The 23,727-nt window shown below is 35.6% G+C and overlaps 1 protein-coding gene and 1 long non-coding RNA gene across 10 annotated transcripts in view; one reads left to right on the top strand and one right to left on the bottom strand.

Moving 5' to 3' along the window:
• The window catches only part of INPP4B (inositol polyphosphate-4-phosphatase type II B), an 851,576-nt gene that overhangs the window by 19,230 nt on the left and 808,619 nt on the right, over nt 1-23,727 (bottom strand). The gene's annotated exons all lie outside the window — the stretch shown is intronic.
• Nucleotides 1-23,727, top strand: part of LOC105718325 (uncharacterized) — a 268,420-nt gene that overhangs the window by 241,888 nt on the left and 2,805 nt on the right. For all 4 annotated transcript variants that reach the window (XR_002477807.2, XR_010345371.1, XR_010345369.1 and 1 more), the window contains one exon: nt 22,430-22,552. This is a non-coding gene — a long non-coding RNA (uncharacterized LOC105718325). The remainder of the gene's footprint in view (nt 1-22,429; nt 22,553-23,727) is intronic.

Genomic DNA, 23,727 nt, shown 5'->3' with positions numbered 1-23,727 from the left:
TCATCATCACACCTGGCTTCCCTGGTGAAGCAAGAAACCTAGCTGAGAAGGCAGTCTGACTCCAGGGCTGCTCTGAGCTCACAAATAAAAATATATAAAATAGTCCATATATACCTTAGAGTATAGCCTAAGTTCTGAAAGTAGCCTGGGAAATGTAGCAGAAATCAATAACAACAAAAAAATTAGGACATGAGTAACATGAAAAAAAAAGGAGCTCATCTCCTATTGTCTAACTCCATTAAGACTGAAGTTCCTTCCCTTAAAATAAGAATGCTAACATCCATCCCATATGCTTATTGTGAGAATTATATAGACACTCAGAACACAGTCAATAGTAAAAATAAAAAAAATTTCCTTTTGTTGGGCACAGTGGCTCATATCTATAATCCCAGCACTTTGGGAGGCTGAAGTGGGTGGATCACCTGAGGTCAGGAGTTTGAGACCAGCCTGGCTAACATGGTGAAACCCCATCTCTACTAAAAATGCAAAATTAGCCAGATGTGGTGGTGGGTGCCTGTGATCCCAGCTACTCGGGAGGCTGAAGCGAGATAATCACTGGAACAGGGAGGCAGAGGTTGCAGTGAGCTGAGATTGGGCCACTGCACTCCAGTCTGGGCAAGAAGAGCAAAACTCTATCTCAAAAAAAAAAAAAAAAATCCCTTTTGTTTCCCTTCCTGTGCCAAATCTCAGGTCTTACACAGCTAGTGAGTACCTTGCCATTGCTCAGTTCTGGCTCTTTTTCTTTCTCTCTAATATTGAAATGCCCCAGGATTCAGGACAGCATCTTTTAGTTTTACATATATTTTCTTTATTTCAAACAGTTCCATGACTTTAATGTCATTTTATGCTGCATTACAGACACATGTACTGAATGTCCACTTAGCTGTCTAACAGACGTGTTAGGTAACAAGGCTAAAACATAACAAGTCCTGTTTACTCTGCTGCCACCTCAGATCAGCTCTTCCCTTTCTTTCTATCACAGGAAATGACACTCACCCACTCTCAGACATCTGTGTTAAACAAACAAACACCTCAGTCCTCCATGATGCTTCTGTATTCTCTACACTTCATAGTCATCCATCAACAAGTCAGACCACTTGGCAAGATCTTCACTGCTGCCTGTCATCTACCGTCACTTGTTCTCCTACTGTCAGAAGCTGTTTTCCTGTCTTTTACCATGGTTGCTCCTCTATTAAGTTTCATTAACTCCTAATATATCCATTTAGACACGTGGCAAAGCAACCAGTGCACAATGCTAGTGGTATAGTAAAAATACTTCTTAAAGAGCTTTCCTGGAATAAAAATTCAGCTGGGAGCCACATACAGGGAGCCAAGCTTGTCAAAATAGCAGTGGTGCTTATCCAACTGCAGGGAAGTGGAAATATTTTCAACTGCTCATCAGGAAGAGATTGAAGCTCTTGAATTTCAAGGAGGAAGTTTATCTACAGCCTCTGTTTGCACAATCTCTTGTTTTTTAACTTGTTTCTCAAGTTTCTCAACCCCCTTTTCCACGGACAATTCTATTAGGTTTGAATCCTACCAACTTCTCTCAGTGACAGAATCTTGCTTCTGTTCTTTGCTGAATCTGAAAAGGATGGAGCTATGAACTGGTTCAGCATCAAATACCAGGATTCCCAGTGTTGTATATTCTCAAGTATTAACCTCGACTGATTATTTGAGTCAGATCTTCCAAAATAATCAATTTGGAGTTTTTGTTCCAGGAAGTATTAGAGCATTCATCATCTCCCCTAAAAGGATAGGATCTCTCTCTTTCCTCCATCTTTATTCTTTTCTCACTTTTATTTCCTAATTTTTCTCTTTATTCCATTATAGCATACAAACATCATGATACTACAATTTATGCTATCAACTTCTGGAAGTGATGCAAATCCTAGAGAAAGAGAATAAGATACATTTAAGAATCTTATGGTTTAGTTTTTGGAATAACATGTACATTGCTAAAAAAAAAAAATGCAGCAGCTACATGAGTATGAAAAAGGTAAAATATAAAATATACCAGAGAAGAATAATTTTCAAGGTGTAACTCAAAATGCTTTACATATATCATCATTAATTTATTCCACAAAGATTGAAACATCAGGGAAGTTTTCTTAGAGAAACAGAATTTTGTGACATATAGTGAAGGTCAAATAGGGTTTCAAGGATTAGAAATTAGGTGAGATAGAGGGGTATAACTAAAGGCATGGAAAGGAGAATGGCAGCTGTATTTGGGAATGATCCGCAGCTAGCTTTGATTATAGTAAGGTAGAAAAGAAACCAATGAAAAAAAGAAAATTAAATGCTAGGATATTTTTTGCTGCTTTTCTATTTTACACATTTCCTAAAATATATTTGCTATAAGAACTTTAATAAAATGAGATGAAGCTATGTTGTAAATGTTTGTGGTTGATGACAAACACTTAGACATTATTCTGTAGATGAAGGGTGGGCAAATACTTGAAGAATCGTGAGCAGCAAAGTAATGTGATTAGCTGTGTTGCAGGATGGCATCTAGCATGAATAAGTAGGGTGGCTTAAGCCAGGACTGAAGCACAAGAATGGAATAAACTAGAGACATGGAGACCAATTAGGAGGCTATGCAAAAGTAAAAGTAAGAAATGGTGAGGGCTTGAACCGGGGATGAAGAGGAAAGGCAAGGAAGTTACAGGCTCCGAAACAGAAGTAATGTAAAAATAGAGTACAATTAAGATTTTAGATAGAAGATCAGAAAGAGAAACAATTTAAAAAATTATTTTCAGGTTTTAGACAAAATATATTTAGACATGCTAAGTGTGGTGCATGACTTTAGTTAGACATGGATAATAAAAAGGTAGGTTTGGACAGGATCTATCTATGCCATAGCTCTATTCCTTATATTTCATGCAAAACATAGGTTAATTAGATGAAATCACCCATACAGGGAATATATCACACAGACAAGGGCTGAGGGCAAAATTTTGGGGGAATGCTTACATTTGTTTGGCTAGAGAAGAAGGCAGATGGTAAGCAGTGACATGAAAAACAGTTATAGATTCAAAGATTTACTCTGTAAGTATGTGTCAAAGCTGCAGGTGGAGCAAGGAGGCTACAAAGGAAACAAGGTTACCTGACCCCTGATTTTGTGACTTGTAGCCTTTGACTTGCAGTTAAATTTTAGGAACAGGGATTAGGTTACAAGCAGCTGATGAAGGAATGGAAGGCAGCATTCTATTCTATGGAATGACTGTGTTCAGAACACTGATGATGAAAGGAAAAAAATAAAAAAGACAGCACAGAACCTCACCTAGCCAACAGGATTGATGGAACTGCTTTGGGATATATGACATGAGTATGTTTGGAGGCACAGAGAAAGAGATAAATACGGAAGATCCAAGAATGACATGGAATATTTCACCACCTTTTTGTTGTTGTTTCTCAGGAGAACAAAAAATACTTCAGAGTTAAAGGTCAGTCATACAATAGATAAGTTTTACTGTTTATGAAAAAATCCTTAGTAAGTCAGAGTCCACAACCACAAAGTATTCTCCAATTCATCTGAATGTAAAACTGAAGAGAAAGGTGTTTAGGGACAGGATGTGGGTACTGTAGAAAAGTAACCCAGTTAGAAAACTCACCTTCCCATTTTGTGACATAATCAGAAATTTTTGCAAAGTATTCTTAGTCCTTTAGTAAGAAAATGAAGCCAAAATTAAATTTCTGAGCACCTAACCATTAATGTCAAAATAAATGAGAACATCTGTGCTGCTGATAGTGGGTTTGAAGTAGCACCTTTGCATATAATTTTAAAGCTCAATGTTATGAAGTTCTCAAGAGTGTACGTACCTATATAAATGTTAATGCAGTGTATACATCTCCTGAATTGACCCCTTCTTCACATGGTTATTTGTTTTAAAGCCTTCTAAGGAACATATAAACACAACACTACTAGTTAGGAACATTTTATCAACACCAATGACTGTCAAAATGACTATGCCAAAATGCCTTTGTACTGCCTTTTAATTTCTAATAACCCTAAGAATTTTTAATTATCTGGAACTAGATTTTGTATCCAACATACTATTTCTGATTATGGTCATTGGGAAAACCTTACACCTGGCTTCCCAGAACTTCAGTATCTACTCAGAGTTATAATAAAGAAGTCCATCTAAATATATCTCAAAATAATAAGAGCTATTTACAACAAACCCACAGCCAGTATCATACTGAAATGGCAAAAACTAGAAGCATTCCCTTTGAAAACCAGCACAAGATAAGGATGCCCTCTCTCACCACTCCTATTCAACATAGTATTGGACGTTCTGGCCAGGGCAATCAGTCAAGAAAAAGAAATAAAGTGTATTCAAATAGGTAAAGAGAAAGTCAAATTGTCTCTATTTGGAGATGACATGATCGTATATTTAGAAGACCCCATCATCTCAGCCCAAAATCTCCTTAAACTGATAAGCAACTTCAGCAAAGTCTCAGGATACAAAATCAATGTGCAAAAATCACAAGCATTCTTATACACCAATAACAGACAAACAGTGAAATCATGAGTGAACCCCTATTCACAATTGCTAGAAAAAGAATAAAATACCTAGGAATACAACTAACAAGGGATGTGAAGGACCTCTTCAAGAAGAACTAAAAACCACTGCTCAAGGAAATAAGACAGAACAAAAAAAATGGAAAAACTTTCCATGTTTATGAATAGGAATAATCAATATTGTGAAAATGGCCATATTGCCCAAAGTAATTTATAGATCCCATTAAGCTACATTGACTTTCTTCAGAAAATTGGAAAAGAACCACCTGAAATTTCATGTGGAACCAAAAAAGATCCCTCATAGTCAAGACAATCCAAAGTGAAAAAAGCAAAGCTGGAGGCATCAGGCCACCTGACTTTAAACTATACTACAAGTCTATAGTAATCAAAACAGCATGGTATTGGTACCAAAACAGAGATATAGACCAATGGAACAGAACAGAGGCCTCAGAAACAACATCACACATCTACAACCATCTGATTTTTGACAAGCCTGACAAAAATAAGCAAAGGGGAAAGGATTCCTTATTTAAGAAATGGTGTTGGGAAAACTGGCTAGCCATATGCAGAAAGATGAAACTGGATCCCTTCCTTATACCATATACAAAAATTTATTCCATATAGATTAAAGATTTAAACATAAGGCCTAAAACCATAAAAACCCTAGAAGAAAACCTAGGCACTACCATTCAAGAAATAGGCATGGGCAAAAGACTTCATGACTAAAACACCAAAAGCAAAGGCAACAAAAGCCAAAATAGGCAAATGGATCTCATTAAAGTAAACATCTTCTGCACAGGAAAAGAAACTATCATCAGAGTGAACAGGTAACCTACAGAATGCGAGGTAAGTTTTGTAATCTACCCTTCTGACAAAGGGCTAATATACAGAATCTACAAAGAACTTAAACAAATGTATAAGAAAAAAATAACCTCATCAAAAGTGGGCAAAGTATATGAACTGACACTTCTCAAAAGGAGACATTATGCATGAACAAATGTATGAAAAAATGCTCATCATCACTAGCCATTAGACCACAATGAGAAATCGTCTCACGCCAGTTAGAATGGTGATCATTAAAAAGCAGACAGAGAGATCACAAGGTCAAGAGATTGAGACCATCCTGACCAACATGGTGAAACTGCATCTCTACTAAAAATACAAAAATAGCCAGGTGTGGTGGTGCATGCCTGTAGTCCCAGCTACTCAGGAAGGCTGAGACAGGAGAATTGCTTGAAACCAGAAAAAGGGAGTTGTTGCAGTGAGCTGGTTGCGCCACTGCACTCCAGCCTGGTGATAGGGCAAGACTCTGTCTCAAAAAAAAAGAAAAAAAAAAAAGTCAGGAGACAGATGCTGGGGGAGATACAGAGAAATAGGAACACTTTTGCACTGTTGGTGGGAGTGTAAATTAGTTCAACCATTGTGGAAGACAGTGTGGCAATTTCTCAGGGATCTAGAACTAGAATACCATTTGACCCAGCAATTCCACTACTGGGTATATAGCCAAAGGATTATAAATAATTCTTTTATAAAGACACATGCACACATATGTTCACAATAGCACTGTTCACAATAGCAAAGACTTGGAACTAACCCAAATGCTCATCGATGATAGACTGGGCACATAGAAAATGTGGAAAAGAAAGAAAGAAAAATGTGGAAAGAAAGAAAATGTAGCAGATATACACCATGGAATACTATGTAGCTGTAAAAAAGGATGAGTTCATGTCCTTTGCAGGGACATGAAGCTGGAAACTATCATTCTTAGCAAACTAACACAACAGAAATCCAAACACTGCATATTCTCACTCGTAAGTGGGAGTTGAACAATGAGAACACATGGACACAGAGAGGGGAACATCACACACCAGGGGCTATTGAGGGGCTGGGGGCTAGGGGAGGGATAGCATTAGGAGAAATACTTAATGTAGATGACAGGGTGATGGATACAGCACACCATTATGGCATGGGTATAACTATGTAACAAACGTGCATGTTCTGGACGTGTAACTTTGAACTTAAAGTATAATAATAAAAAGAAAAAAAAAGCTGTCCATCTAGTTTCCAGGTGGCTACTTCCTCTTATATTTCTAATATTGAGTTTTTTTTTTAAAATTGGTACTGTCCCACTGTAAGTTACAGTGACTTGGCTGTGAATCTTTATTAATTTCTTTCCATTTTTGATCTTTACATCTCAACCCATCTAAGAATAGGAAATAAAACTCCATGACATAATATTTCCCAAACTATCTGTAATTAAATAAGCTGGGAAACTCTGTTAGAAAACTCAAACAGAACTTCTAATTTACTTATTTAGTCAAGAGATATTAATTAAGCATCTGCATTGTGCTAGGCTTTAAGTAACATGGATACAAATTAAAGGAGATAAATTTCCTCTTTTTATGAAACTTACTTACATTCTAGTCAAAAACACAGACTGTAAGCAAACAAATATATGTATTATTTTAGCTAACATGCCCAGAGGAAAAATAAGACAGAATAAAGGGCTTGAAAGCAGTGAGGGTTGAGTGCTTTTTTTTCGATAAAATTGATCAAGGAAAGCCTTTTTTGAGGGAGTGAGCAAGAAAAGGGGCATTTCCAATACTTACTTCACCCTGCAACTTTTTTATTGGTAATAAAATGTGAACCAATATTCTACACACAAACTTTGAGAAGGGCCAAAATTCTGTGGTCCCCTACCTTTCCAAATCTGGGTTCTATTAATAACATTGTATAATAAGAAAAATGTCATTTATGGCAACTTAAACTTTTATTGTAAGCTGAGGAACAAGTTTGACAAGATGACCTGGAATGCCAGTTTAATTTCAGAAACAGTATTTGTTGAGCATATACGATATTTTAGACCTTTGTTAAAATTAAAATCAACTACAATCGAAGACTGATGAGAGCAACAGAACTAAGTGCTGGCCCAGAAGAGAAAGAGATTAGCTTGGCCTTGAGAATTCATGGGCATCTCCATGGGTTCCTGTGGAAGCCAAATTGGTGCCTAAAAGATGCATGAATGTAGTAGAGTTGAAGGAGGTCGGTAACCAACTCAGAAGAAAGAAAGAACAGCATGAACAAAGGTATTAATAAAGAAAATTTAAAGACATATACAGAGAATTATGAATAATCCAAATTGAATAGAGGCTAGAGTTAAAAGAAAGAGGAGAGGATGATACGGTTGGAAAAGATGATTGATCCTGAAATGGCAGAGGCCCCTAAATTCTAGGTAATTTTCAAATTATTCTGTATATAGTGGGGAGAAAATCTTTTTTGAACTTTAAGAAACTACTCTTTGATGGGAATGTGAAAAGTAGATTGGAAGATAAAGGACTAGAGAAAAGGGTATTAAGTGACTACTGCAGTGGTCTGGGTGAAAAGTCATAAAGGTCTGGAGTAAGGCAAGAGAAATGGAAATGAACGAGCAACCCCGTATTAAAGATGGGAGTGAGTGAATTAGCATCTTAGAGAGCTCACTTTACAAGGATTATAGACAAAGGTAGCAATTAAAAACTCCAAGACTGAGGAGACAGTATTTTATCTCAGATACTTTTTTTTCCCTTTCTTCTCTCTCTCTCTCTCTCTTCTCTCTCTCTCTTATAACTACACAGAAGCAGATAATCAGACTTGGTCTAACAGAGCCATCACTTCTGACACTTGCAACAGTTCTCTGCACCAATGCTTGAAATGGCTAGTTGTTTGTCAAGAAGACGGCTATCAGGGAGAGTACAAAATATCACTTGGAGCCAACAGTGGTAATTTGCTCAGAGTTAACTTTTTTGATAAAAATACAGAGTGTTTCAGTAGTGTTATCCTAGTAGAGCCAAGAGAATTCTAAGGGCACCACAGTTTCTTTTTCTATCCATTTGGTTTGTGCTTTGTTGCACATCAGTCAGAAATGACATTCTGTATTGACTATTCTGTTCAATTGAGTAAGACATGAAGACATGGAGCTTGGAAAACGGGTATTTTTTTTTTCTCACTCTTTTGTTTAGGCTTCTGCCAATCTGCTAAAAGCTTAAAGCTTTTCTTCTACTCAGACTGTTGTTAGAGTTAGAAGGCACCCTTAGAGATCACCAGGTCCAACCCCCTTCATTTTTCAGATGAAAAAGCAGAGGCCTCCAGAGAAGGACCAAGATCTCATTAGTAGTCCATGGGGTGTAGAGTAGAGATTATGTGTAGAACAGTTAGATGAATGATACTCCTCAACTCCCACATAATAAAGCAGAATCTCTCCTCTTGTGCCCATCTGTAACAGAGAGGAAAGAGTTGCTTTCTTACTTTTCAGGTTTTATACATTGTGAGACATTCCTGTGCAGAAATACTCCCAGGGAATGCAAAGGAGCAGAGGCAGAGATAGCTCAGATATGAAACAAAATCTCTATTCCCCAGCAATCCCCAGGATATTTTCGTTTCTTTTCCTAGACAATTATAGTATGAAATTAGCCTTTCTGAAGCTGCCACTGTGGCTGCTGTTGCACCAATTTATAAGCCACTAAGAATTCCAGGATATAGAAGAAAGGAAATGAACACTCAGAAATCATCAACTAAATTCGAAAAAAGTTAATCATAAAAGTTATTATGTATTAAGCACTGACTATTTTACCAATGCTCATCACTTCACCCCAGTCATAACCTTTAGTTTTCATACCACTCCTGTGAGGTAGGTACAAAGATCCATTCTGCAAATTCGAAAACTCAGAGATATTAAGTAGTATGTCCAAACTCACACTGGCAAAGTATGAGGTAGAGATAGAGCATTTGAATTCAGTTCCTTCTGTCTCCTAAGTCTGTGCTCTGAACAACTGTGCTATACTTTCTTTTTCTGCATTCTCCATTGTACAAGAAACTCTGTAGATTATAGTACTTGCACACATGGCCTTACAGAATATGCAAGACAGCTCAACACACTCAGAATATTTAGAGAGTAATAGGTAATATTCTCTGTAAATGAAATACATGTTCTGAACCTAAACAGTTATCAGAGTGGGCTTAGTCTTAGGGTGACCTGTGATAGCCCCAGTTCATGCCTATTGTCCCAGTAGGATTTACATGGAGGGATGGAAGAAGGGCATCTGGTGAAAGGCAATAGCATTAAAAAGGAAAAAGGCCGGGCGCGGTGGCTCACGCCTGTAATCCTAGCACTTTGGGAGGCTGAGGTGGGTGGATCACCTGAGTTCAGGAGTTCATGACCAGCCTGGCCATCATGGTGAAACCTCATCTTTACAAAAAAAAAAAAAGGAAAAAAAGAGAGGCAAGGATTTGTGGTGTTTGTTATGTTCGTGTGTTACATGTTTGCTGTATGAGTTGGAGGGGGCAGGTATTTATGTGAACTAAGGGTGAAAGATAAGTGGGAGAGAGAAGTGGGGGTGGGTGGGAGTCTGACAAAGGGATGGGCAGATGAGGTGGGTAACCAGCAGAAGCAAAAGGAGCTTGAGAGCCAGGCAAAGAAAAGCCACTGCAAGATCATAAATTACACGTGGCATACCTGGATTTAAAATATTAGCTTGAAAATACTATGCAGGGTAGATTGAAGCAGAGCGGTTGGAAGCAGAAAACCAGTGAGATTATTGCAAAGAATACTGAAATAATCAAGGTGTGAGACAAATAAAATAGGACCAGAGTGTCAGAGAAAATGTGTTAAAGCCAAAGGACACATTGAGAGGGAAGAAATGGCAGAATTTTGGGCAACAGACAAGTAATTAAGACTTACATCGTTGTTTACTATTACATTGTCAACAACTTTGAGATGCTATCACCACGGGCAGTGAGAGAATACAAGAAGCTGGCTTACTGCATAGATGAAGCTTTGGAGCTAAGAGGCAGCAAACCAAACTTATAGCACATGTTACCAGAAAGTATTTTATAGTAATTTTTAAACAGGTAATGTAGCAATTTTTAAGGTAAAAAAACATAGGCAATCTGACCTGTTGTTACATGTATTTTAATTTCAGCAAAACAGTGTCATGTTATAGTATATAAATCATAACTCAAATTTTGTTGATTTTGTTTTATGCAATTTGTATAATTGTTTTGGCTTATAGTTGCATGAAAACTAAAGACATAGGAAGTTTATGTCTGGTTTTATATTTGTGTATCTGTAAGAAACATTATAATAAAGATAATTTATATCCAAAGGAAGTTATGCAATAATTGCTTTTCCTTAAAGAGGTCTACACATGACTCAAGTTGAGAAATAGAAATCTAATACAAATAAGGTTATTTTTTTCTACATCACTGGCTTTGACAAGCAAGTAGTTATCTGTGATTTATAACCATACAGGTTAAGTGGACTGGTGGTTTGGAAGTAAAACTGTAAAGGGATAGGAAGAAAATAGATTCAAAAAGCAACAACAGTAAGTAGTTGTGACTGCATCAAGAAGTATATATTGTGTATGTCAAATTCTGAAGGAAGAAAAAAAGAATGAAGAAATGCAAGTCATAAAACTAACCATATCATCTATGATTGGTACTCAAGACTTGGTACAATAGATACACTTGGCTAAAATGTGAGTATGTGGTGGGCACTAAATATATTTCTTTCCAGAAAGATGAATATATGAATAAGCAGAAATTCATTCTGTGACAAATTCATAGGTGGCAATTTGTAAAATACACTGAAATACAAAGTAGCAAGGATTATGAAAGGCAATTCAGATACCATATCTCATTACTCAAAATCACAAAACAATCAACTAACAGCCTGTGTTCATATCCACGTAAAATACCGTTGATATTGGAAGCTGATTTTATGACTTTTCATCAGGTGATGAATTACTGTTGTTAGGCTCCAGCATCACATGGCTGAATGGTTTTATTTTTTCATTTCATTTTTTCTAAATAAAAGCAAAAAAGTCACTGACGACTGCTGCCAAAAAGTTGGCTAGGGGATAGGGAAGAATTGACTTAGTACAAATGAGATTCCAAACAATCTAGTAGTTACCTAAGACATGCTTCTGTAGCAATCTGTAGGCAAAATTTACCAGGATTCTTAACCTTTTTAGGATATTGTAACCAAAGGATGCAATTCTGGTAAAAGGATTAACTATCTCTCTCACTACTTTGAAATACTTCTTATTGGAAAAATGTTAATGAAAGGAATAATTTAAAAAATTATAGATTAGTCAGTAGATTCTTATAATTCTATAAATATTAGGTTTTTAGAAATTTTGAGTAGACACAGCACTGAAATCACTGTACACAGCACATAGTGATTCTATATATATTATGGGATTCTCAACTCCATGGTATACACGCCTATAGTGTAGTGCTTATCTACTGGGGACTCAGACAATCCTAGGTCTGAATCACGCTTATTCTCTTCCCACCTGTGTTATTTAGACAAGCTATACTTTGCTAAAGATTCATTTTGTAATATTTAAAATGGGGATAATATCATCATTATACATAGGTTAATGTGAAAGTTAAATTTGTATACACAAAAAACATGAATATGTACAGAATCTTTAGCATGCTTGGCATATATTAAATACTATCATCCCTTGGTACCTGTAGGATGGTGGATTGGCTCCAGATGGACCACCATGGATAGCAAAATCTGAAGATGCTCAAGTGCCTTACAGTCGGCCCTCTGTGTCCACAGATACAACCAACCACCCATCATCATCTGATGAGGAACCCATAGATTTAATTACTCACAGATAATTATTAAAGAGATTATCTTCAGAATAAATTATTAACATGCATAATGAATTCTAAAGAGAAATGTTGTTGCTCTTTTTTATTAAACTAAATTATTTATTCCCTAGGAATTACTTATTTAACATTTATTTCTCCAGAAATTGCTACCTGTTTACTTGAGTATAACACATGTTCTTCTGTGTTGAGATATGTAAACTAGAGAAATTGCATATTTATAGAAGTTAAAACAAATATATAGTGAAACCTCATCTCTAATAAAAATACAAAAAATTAGCTGGGCACGGTGGCGCATGCCTGTAATCCCAGCTACTCAGGAGGCTGAGGCAGGAGAATTGCCTGAACCCAGGAGGCGGAGGTTGCGGTGAGCCAAGATCACGCCATTGCACTCCAGCCTGGGTAATAAGAGTGAAACTCCGTCTCAAAAAAAAACAACAAAAAAACAAATATATAGGTTTCTGTCTCCTCCCTCTATTCCTCCACAAACAAACAAATATTAATAAAAGAACATTAATTCTAAAAAAAAAAGCTACAGCCAAGAATACATTGAATACTTTAATTAAACATTGTTTTGAATATAATGCCATCACTTTATCTACTCGCTAAAATTCACAGTGCTTAAATTGCCTAATTTTCCAAGACAGACTTTCCCATGTAGTATTCCGAGTATTATTATAGAATACTATATGCTGGGTTAACAAAAGTTACGTTTCTTTACGGTAGAGTTTTCCTAAGACTTTAATATATAAATGAGTCTTCTGGGAGCTACCACCATGCTATTTCTTGGACTTGGGTGGTTGTTTCACAGGTTTTTGCTTTGTAATTTTTTTGAAATGCACATCTATTTTTTATTCACTTTAAATACATAAAAATGTCTTACAATGTATGTTGTGATATTCTAAGGATATATAGATTAAAAATATTTTTCTCTTGGAGCACTATTTAACATCAGTGTTGCTCTACAAGGGTTTTAAAACAAGTTTAAACCCACCAACTAATTAGAAAATAAACCATTTACCTAAATAGATATCCACATACCAAGATTGTGATGGCTCACAAAGCTAAGTAGAAAATCAATTCAATTTGTCTAAATAATTCTTACAAAAATGTATTATTCTTGTATGTATACATTTAGATTAAATATTTTGTTTGGTTTTTTGACCTGAATAAATGTTTAGTTTTCTTTTCACTTTGTACATGATGAAATCTAGGGTTCTTAAAAAAACTTATGGGTCTAGAACCTATCATTACAAGACAGCAATGTGGACTTCTTATAATTACAAGTAAAGATAATGACACTGTCCTCATCTCTCCATTTTTGTTTGATGGTTTTACTTTGCAAAAAGTGTAAAATGACACATTAGACTGAAACAAAATGTTCTGACTTCCTTAGAACCAACACTCAAGTCTTTTTTTAATCAAGAATAGACTATTTTATCAGACTAACATTATATTTAAATACTATTTTACAAAAGAGACCTCACAAATTGTCCCAAAATTTATACCTTTAATAACTTTAAATATTCTATTTATTATAATTTAGATAATGAAGATTAAAGAGATTGGATGCAGAATAAATTGTTAACTGCATAATGATTTATAAAGAGACATGCCATTGCTCTTTTTATTAAACTAGCTTATTTATTCCTGAAGAATTACTTACTTAAAATTTATTTGTCCAAAAAGTGCTGCCTGAATACAACATAACCTATGTTGTTCCGTGTTAATAAATATAAACAAACAATTTTTGTTATTCTTTAGATATATTTCTAAAAAACATGACATTAACTTTGCTGTGCTAAATAAGTATTGTATATTACCCTTTTGGAAACACTTACAGACATAAAACATTTCCAAGAGACAAGACATGTACAAATCACTTATTTCCCCAGATTTTTCTATAAATTCTCCATATAGTAATTTTAGAGCTTTATAACGAATGTAAGAACTCTGTTGATGAGATTTAAGCAGAGATACTGGGGAAAAAGGCTCCTTTTAAGGAAAAAAGTATTAAAAACAATGGGATTTGGCAAATGGGAACCATGCTTATGCAAAGAAAAGAGCAGTAAAGGAAACATCAGGGAAGTGGGTTCTGAACCTATTGCTCTCAGTGACTAGTGGTGTGTACTTAAACTTGACTTACTAACATGTTATTTAAGAAAATTGCCCTAGGTACTCTCTGTATGCCTAAAGTCTATTCTACTTCAGCAATTCTATATTTGCTTGTCAAATTCTAACTCTTAATTTCTAACTCTTCCTTCACCATGTACCAGGCACTGTACTAGATGCTGGAAAGATAAAGTTCCAGCCTTCAGGGCTCAAAGACTAATGGGAGAAATGATACCCAAATCGGTATTAAAACATCAGTCTCAGCATGAATGTCCATACAGTGACATTCAAGCATAGACAAAGGAACAATGAACCATCACAGAAGAGGTACTGTATGGGAGAGACTTCACAAAGATGTGGGAGTTTATTAGGCAGAGAAGTGGGGAGGACATGGCAGGCAGTGACTTCAAGGACCCTGAGGGTTGGCTGGGAAGACAAAATTGTCAAGAAGGAAAAGGAGAGGGAGATGGACGAGGAAACTTGTGACAGGCCACTGAACTATTCCTAAGCAGCTGGTGCACAGATCAGATATGTATTTTTGAAACATGAATTTGGAAAGTCAACACAAAGGCCAGGCTTCCAGAAAGCAATCAGGAGGGAGAATCTGAAGAGAGATGATGAGTCTGTATCTACCAAAAAACGTTAAGTGGATGGTAACGTTGTGTCATTAACAGAAAAGAAATACGCATTTTATCAACACTGGTGATATTGATGCCAGTGTCATTGTTTTGCTGGGAAAAATTGTCATCCTGACTTACGTCCTTTGTCCCAAGGGTGGCTACCACATTCCCACACAGAGAAAAGTTAAAATTGTACCTATAATCATGGCCTACCTACTCGGAAAATAATTTAGATATGCTTGAGTGTTTAACTCAAAATTAACCTGAATCCCCCAATTTTTCTCTAAGAAACTATGAAAGATAACCTAGACCTAGAAATTCTGGGAGGGTAATAAGTTGCTAATTGCTAACCTCTACCAGAGAGCAAGAATGTTATAATGTCAACCCAAATTCAGGTGTTCTTTGATTTCTTGGGCTGATTTTTATCAGCAGCATAGATTCCAGTGACTATTCTCTAGTCCACTTGAGGCCTAATCTGTTTCCACTTGAATGTATCATTCATGCTCACAGAATATAATTTAGTGTTTTAAAATAAAATGGGACAGCTGAAAGAATGAGTTTGTTTTCCTAAAAGCCCAAATGCTTTTAGGGAATTCTTACGACACTGGGAAAATCTGCTCTGTTTCTTAGAAATATTTTATAATTGTAATCAACCCTCACCTTCACGTATTTTCTTTGGAAAACATTGCTGTTTTATGCATTAATTTGGAAACTTCTGAAGGAAATATTTTTATAGCGGTCATTTAAAAAAATATCTGATCATGCTGTATGCCGCTCTGTTAACCTTTGTTAAGTATAAAGTAAAATAAAACAAAATCTGGCTGGCTGCCCCATGCTCAATGTAACAATATGCTCAACCACAATACTCTACTTTTTACCTGCTTCTGAAGAAGTGAGTGACTTTAGCATCTGGAAACACCACTACAGTATCTGAACACTTTTATATGCATGTATGAGATAATCCTTCCTGCAAGTTCAAGTTCATTACAGCCTCATTTCAAGTTCCACCTGGGAATTAAACTTAAATTGGGACTGAAATGGGTTTTGTTATCCCTCCTGTGCTGCTTAGAAAAAGATGTTCATGGTGATAGAATGATTGCACTGGAGCTGAAAACAGCGTTTTGGATAGTTCACGACATACACACACACAATAATATAAAGTGAGATAATTCCAAAGAAAGTCCAGAGGGTCCCATTTTTTTTTCTTGTGAACTGACTTAATCGTGGGTAACTGCTTGACTGGATTATGGATCTACAACATTTATTTTAATATTTTCTGATCAATTGCTAAGACTAGTGCTGTGATCATAGCAGACTGGATAGTCACAAAAGATTCCTATATCATGCAGAAATACATCCACTGACATCTAATGGCATTGTTGGGCATCAAGTATTTGAGAGATGGAGATAACAATACACATAAAGGACATTTAATCTTTATTATGTAGTGTCTGTAAGAGCAGAATACATAAAGGTCTCTCTATCTGTGTTAACTTATTCAGAATGATGTGTTCCACTCAGCTTGTGTGGCTGCTTTAAAATCAGTCAATTTCAACTATAATCATTCACTAAAGATTGCCTACTGAGAGACATAAGAGTGGGTAGGTTTGTACATGTGTATATGTTTGTATGTGCGTATATGTGTGTTAGACTCCACTTACTAGTTTGAAACTTCAAGATTCTTGATGTTAACTCACGACTTTAATAATTTTTTGTGGACCTATTTTGTGCATTTATAATTCCAAAGTAATAAAAACTATGAAACTGACTGGCGTGGAGGAAAACAACCAAGAACACCTCTTTCAATAATGTGGTACATTAGTTTGATTGTTAAATAAACCACTATTAATATTGATAATCACTGATTTCTAAAAAGCACCACCTAAAAGGAGATGCAAACACTGCACTCATTCTCGTCATTTATAGCGATTCACATGAATCTGAGGTGCAGACGGGCTTTGAACTTACTATGCAGAATAGGCTGTGGTAAATATAATCATATATCCCCAGTTCATAGAGTAAAGCAGGTCTTTGTCAAATAGGAAACTTATTTCCTATCATTTATCTGATTCTTATATGTACTTTAAAATTAGATAATTTTCATTAAATTCTTAAAAATGCTACAAAATGAAATTAAGTTGGTGTTTGAATTAACTCAAAGGATTCTGATAGATATGGCATATCCTAGGGCATCAGGATATGTAATCATAAAGTGCTTATGTTAAATCTTAAGTGTTGTAGAATGTAAGAGTTCTAATAAAATTCTAATTTTATAGAATGTAAAAAGGATCCTTTAACACAGAAGTCCCCAAATTTTTTTGCACTAGGGACTGTTTTCATGGAAGACCTTTTTTCCACTGACTGGGGGTGGGGGCAATGGTTTCAGGATGATTCAAGTGTTTTACATTTATTGTGCACTTTATTTCTATTATTACATTGTAATATAAAATAAAATAAATACACAACTGACCATAATATAGAATCAGTGGCAGTCCTGAGCTTGTTTTCCTGCAACTAGATGGTCACGTCTGGGGGTGATGGGAGACAGTGACAGATCATCAGGCATTAGATTTTCATAAGGAGCATATAGCCTAGGATCCTCGCTTGTGCATTTCATAATAGGGTCTGAATTCCTGTAAGAATCTAATGGCTCTGCTGATCTGACAGGAGGCAGAGCTAGATGGTGAGCAATGGGGAGTAGCTATAAATACAGATGAAGCTTTGCTGGCTTGACACCATTCACCTCCTGCTGTGAGGCCTGGTTCCTAACAGACCACAGATGGGCTCCGGGGGTGGAGGACCCCTGCTTTAACCAAACCAAGATAACAAAAACCAAAGAAACTGTATTTGAATAGGCTTTTATGTGAGAGAGGCTTGAATTCTCTAAACACTGCTACCTTAAGTAAACCGAACATTAAAAGGAATTCAAGCTATAGAAGATAAAATGTTCAGACCGGGCATGGTGGCTTGCACCTGTAATCCCAACACTTTTGGAGGTTGAGGCGGGTGAATCACAAGGTCAGGAGTTTCAGACCAGCCTGGCCAAGATGGTGAAACCTCATCTCTACTAAAAATACAAAAATTAGCCAGGCATGGTGGCGGGTGCCTATAATCCCAGCTACTCGAGAGGCTGAGGTGGGAATCATTTGAACCCAGGAGGTGCAAGTTGCATTGAGCCAAGATTATGCCACTGCACTCCACCCTGGGTGACAGAGTCAGGCTCTGTCTCAAAGAAAATAATAAGTTTTAAAAACTAAATAAAATGTTCAGTTGTGTCTCCCTTTTTTGAATGTTAAACTTTCAGGGAAACCTTTGATTAGGGAATTAGGCACATTGGTTTATGTAATAGAGGCTGTATAAATATAACAAGGTGCTGTGTTACCTGGAAACATTTAATCTCATTAATGAAGAAAGTGAGAAGAACATGAAGAAAGTCAGCCTCGAGAACTTTTGATTCCCAGAACAACATAAGCTTCAGTCCCCAGAAAGAAGCTACTTGTCAGATGTTTTGGCTGGTAACAAAGTGCCAAAAATATCTGGAAGCAGCTAAGCCTAAAAACGCACACGTTTTACAAGGAAATGAACAGCCTCAAGTGCTAAATTGGAAAATCTAAATCTGCAAAGTGTTGGTAACATTAATACTTGACGTCCATGGTTATAATAGGGTACATTCCTTTAACTTGGAGGTCTACTGTCCTCTAGTTGCCTTTAGGAATCTGAACAATACTAGTGACAAGAGTAAAGTAAGGAGACATCAATTTTGAGCTGCATTTTGCAACTCAAATATACCTTGTCTCTTGTCCTGGTTGCTTGGGAACTCTGAAAGCTCTGATCAGAGTTTTCACCCTTCATCTGTGGACCGTACAAATGGTTGAGAGGTCATTTGTGCTAAATGCTAAGGAGACAAGTTGTTCTTTTAGAGTACAGTACTCTGTGATGGCAGAGTACCCATATTCCAGAAAGACGGGCACCATGGAAATAGTTACATTGGGAGAAGATGGGAACATATAAATATCTCATCACATAACAAATTAAAAATTAGGAAATGTAGTAGCATATTTCATATGATCTTTTGTAACAAATAGTCCATTTTAATGGGAAGATATTAAAAATTGTAAGCCTTTTCTCTCTGCAGTATTTTATCTGTTTATATCACTCTAAAGTTACAAAAACAGCCTGTAATCAAGTTCTTTATCAGCTGCCACTTACATAGATTTTGTTATTCTTCCTCTGCCGTATTGGTTAGTGATGGAATATGAGAATAAGGCAAACCTTCATTCAAGCAAGTAGCTGAATTTATGTATTTCCACTTAAGATTCAAAAAAGATAAAGTCTAAGTAGCTATTTTAAAAGATAGTTTGACATATACACTGGTCAGCCGGTACAGATATGAACATTAACAAAGACGTATAGGCTAAATCAGAAATAGTTTAGTCCATTTCTAATTTGCCTGTGTATAAAGATTATGGATATTCTCACATATTCACAGGCAAACAGTGAAGGCATGAAATCCAGAACTGGTAATATTATATTTCCTTGAGCTATTCATGCTAAAATTATATCAAAATTTGCTTTTTTACTCCTTAAAACTTTCCGCAAATCCATTACCTCTTTGTGTAGTGCCATTTCTGCTTCTTATTTAATATTTTGAGATTCTACAGTGTCTACAATTTAGCAAAAATTATATATATAATTATACAATATATATAAATTATAAGGGTTCAAGACTTTTAAAAACAAAATACGAAACAAATAAAATTTACAAGAAGTAATATTTTTGATATCACTGCCAATTTTTAATCCAATATTAAAACTAGTGAGGAGGATTCTCGGACAAAATCACAATTATATATAATTATATATAAATAAATAAATATATATGTAATTATATATATAAGTCTACTATTCCTTGAGCCCCAACTCAAATGCTCCAGGCAAAGAAAGCATCAGAGGGTGTCAGCCTCCTCCTGTGAACATGTATTGCACTTTCTGGATTAAACCAGATGGCATTCGCAGCATGTAGCCCTGCATTTTCTCCATTTGTGTACGTCTTGCCTCCCCTACTACACCGGAGTTAGTTTAGGGCAAACAACATATTTTATCTACCTAATGTGCCATATACTAAAGATCGTATATAAAAATACCACACGAGTCAAGGTCCTCTAAGAGATCAAAATGCTGTTCTCTCTAACAGTAGCCTATATTTGGGCCATGCATATGCTAGTTACTCCATAAATAAATGCATTATATCTTAGTAAATATCAGAAGCTTATGATCACAATATTTAAATTGAGAGTAATCATTATTTGGTATTTTATACATATTTGACATTTTAATCAGACCATAATATTAAGCCTTAAAATTAATGAATAATTCTCGTGTTTTTGACTCACTCAAAAAACTCTCATTTTCAAAAATGGTTTTAAAATACACAGCACAGTATTACTGTACCATTATTTCTCAGATTGTGCTTTTTTTTTTTCTTTTTCCCTGAAAGCAACTTTGAGGAAGCAATTTCACATCCACTCAGTTGTCTATTCCAAAAGCATATAGTAGTACAAGAGAATAGATACTCTCCAGTTCAATATTACATTTAAGGCACTACAGAATTCATATTCCACTCTAATATACCATTCTACAATTATGAATGAAATACTCAGAAATGGGAAGGGTTCAGGACTTTTAAAAACAAAATAGGAAACAAATAAAATTACACTTTTCAGAAGTAATATTTTTAATACCACTGCCAATTTGTAATCCAGTATTAAAACTAGTGAGGAGGATTCTTGGACAAAATCAGTTTATAATTATCTGTTGTAAGATGTCTAGTTCTAATATAGTTTTCCCTATTTCTAAGAATAAAAGATTGAGATTAGTTTGGGTTGAGTAGTAATGGTGCTTACAACAATTGAGAGGTGGTCAACAAAAATTGAAACTAATGGGAAAGATTAAGTTTTTGTTACACAGATTCCTAACCCAAATATAATCTTGCCTGCTTTTGTCTGATAAAACCAACCATGTATAAAGCAGAAAAGTGCAGGCATGGTTAGACATCACCTAACAACCAAACCAATGTATTTGTGGAGGGAGATGAGGGCTTCTAAGCCTCGATATTTAGTAACTTTTCTAATTTTTCTTAAGGTCATTACTTTCTCAGAGAACATAACTTGATAAAGTAATCTACTTTAAATATTATTTAATATTTATTGTCAGTACATCCCAATCATAGGCATATAGCAAAGCATGGTGAAATTTCTAGAATAAGCAATAACTTTTTAAAAATAAGAATCATCAATGTCTCCTGTGGGTGGAGGGCATTCTTTCTTAACTTACCTATCTAGTAGTAATACCAGCTTAAAGTTCACTTTCTCCCTGTAGCCCCTGACAGTGCCCTATACTTTTCTTACCCCTCCTACTTGCTTAATCACTCTCTTATTTCCGTTTCTAAAAGCAGAAATTCTGTTTCCATTAAGTAGTTTGTACTTAATACCCTAAAAGATTTAATCTATCATTATGTATTTGTATGTGATTTTCTCTCGATAGATTTTGAGTTGCAGAATGGCTACTTGCTACATACATGTGACTGATTTTTGGTTTTGAACCTTCCATGATTTTTCAATGCAGGAATCTCACCCTGCCCAAAGAAACTGTCCCATGGGATTTCTATTTTAAAAATGTATTTATTTACTTATTTATATAAGTGTTGGGTTGCAGAGCCCAAAATCATTTATTAATTATCTATCATTAGGTATAAGTATATCCTTTCACAAAATTCAGCCCCATTTCTTAAAGCACAGGAAATATGTAATATAGAATGTCCATTTAGGCCACTGTACTTACTTGATGGCTAGAGTCAATGAGAATAAAATGTATTCATTTATATTTCATTGTACAATATCAAGCACCCCAGAAAAACGGGAGATACCTTGCCAAACAACAATATATACCACAGAGGACTACACTTTTAAATTTATTACATGGTGAGACAAAGTTCCTTTAAAAAGTTCACGCATTTTATGGATCCAGGCATAAAGAGATGAATGTAAATGTAGCAGCCTAGGCTCCTAGAAATTAGGACTTAGAGTAAGAGAGTCTGGTTCCACCATGTCATAGCTGTAAGGCTTTTTGCATGCCAGTTAACCCCTCTGTGGCTGTTGTTCATTTTAAGACTTAACCCATAAGGTTAAAAACCACAGTTAATCCACAGGTTAGAAGATTTAATTCACAGATAACACCCTGCCTGTCTGGAGCTCATACCATCTACCCTGGCCAAGGGGTCTCAGCCATTAGAATTAGAGCAATTAATATCTGTAAAGAAGTTAGAAAAGTGCTTGCTACTTAGCAAGCACTATACAACTGAAAAGAAGAGGAAAAGGCAGGCAAATCTTTGCCTTATTTTACTCTGTATTCTTCATGTTAAATTTAGAAGATGGTGTTTGATTTTTGCTTATAATTACTTATAAAGAGTGTTAAAATGAAGAATGCATTGAGAGATGGTGGCAATGTCTTTCAGGAAGAGCAGGAGTTGGACCGACTTTCACCTCTTAAAGGAATTTTAAAACTTAACGAGAACACAGAAACCATCTTCCAATATTCAACATGCTGACCTAAGGAAGGTGATGGTTGATCCAGGCAGGTGAGTGGATCAATAATTGGAAGTTATGGGGTAACAGATTTCAGCTTAACAAGAAGATAAGTTTTAAAAATCATACAGCTGTCCGAAAATGGAATGGGTTGATACCCAAAGTAACAAACTCCCTGCTATTGTACATGTGTGAGTAAAGGTTAGCTGACAATCTGTCAGGGATGTTGCAAAAAGAATCCCTGCTTTACTTGGCAGGGTCACCAAGTAATCTCTAAGGTCCTTTCCAAATGCTGCAGTCTTAAAATACCATTAGCAAAAAAAAGTTACAAGTACATGTAAACGGAAGGAGTTTGAAAATTGACTTTTAAGAGAGTAACAATTAATGTGTGAATAGACATTTTATTCTGTTACCAAAAACTTGTGACGTTTTACTACCCTATGAAAATAAAGAGCAAAGTATATAATCTGACATATTTGGGGAAAGTTAATTTATAGCTATTCTTTTCTCAATTTGTCTTATTTTAATGAGATACACAAATGTTGGAATTAAAAAATATTAAATTTAGTGGCTGAAGAGACAGCATAAGAATACACATATATCTCAAAAGTCACAACGATTGGGTCACTTGAATTAAAATGCAGTTTATAAACATGATCAAATTAGCTTTAAGCAAAAAATGCATTTAAATAATTTTTATATATCTTATGTACTAATACAATATATAGCATGATATATAAAATATAAAATGTCATATATAAATGTATATAGGTACATATATATGTACATACACACATACACACACACGCACACACACACACACACACATATATATATATATATATATATATAGAGAGAGAGAGAGAGAGAGAGAGAGAGAGAGAGAGAGAGAGAGCACTTACTATCTGTAACTTTGGCCTCCAAAGCAAGGAAAAAAGTAATAGGAAAAAATTAATTCCAGTTTACTTCTCAATTTGGATCACAAGTCTTCTAAGTATGCCAAATTCATTTTGTCAAACAAAAGTGATTTCTCTGAAGTTGCTTTGGTTAGACTTTCCTCAAACACAGAGATCTAACCTTGCTCTAGTAATGCTGTATAAATTATCACTGTTGCTCAGAGAATCATATCTCCTGGCACTAGAATCAGTTCAGGTACATAAAGGGAATGTCCTATGCATCCAGTCTTTCTACTTTTTCCCACCATTACACCAGTACACCACCACATCAT

Source organism: Aotus nancymaae, unplaced genomic scaffold (genome assembly GCF_030222135.1).
Source record: "Aotus nancymaae isolate 86718 unplaced genomic scaffold, 86718_ANA_hifiasm-v0.15.2.pri h1tg000033l, whole genome shotgun sequence".
Lineage (NCBI taxonomy): Eukaryota > Metazoa > Chordata > Mammalia > Primates > Aotidae > Aotus > Aotus nancymaae.
The sequence above is the reverse complement of the archived record's forward strand: the minus strand, read 5'-3'. Positions and strand labels throughout refer to the sequence as shown.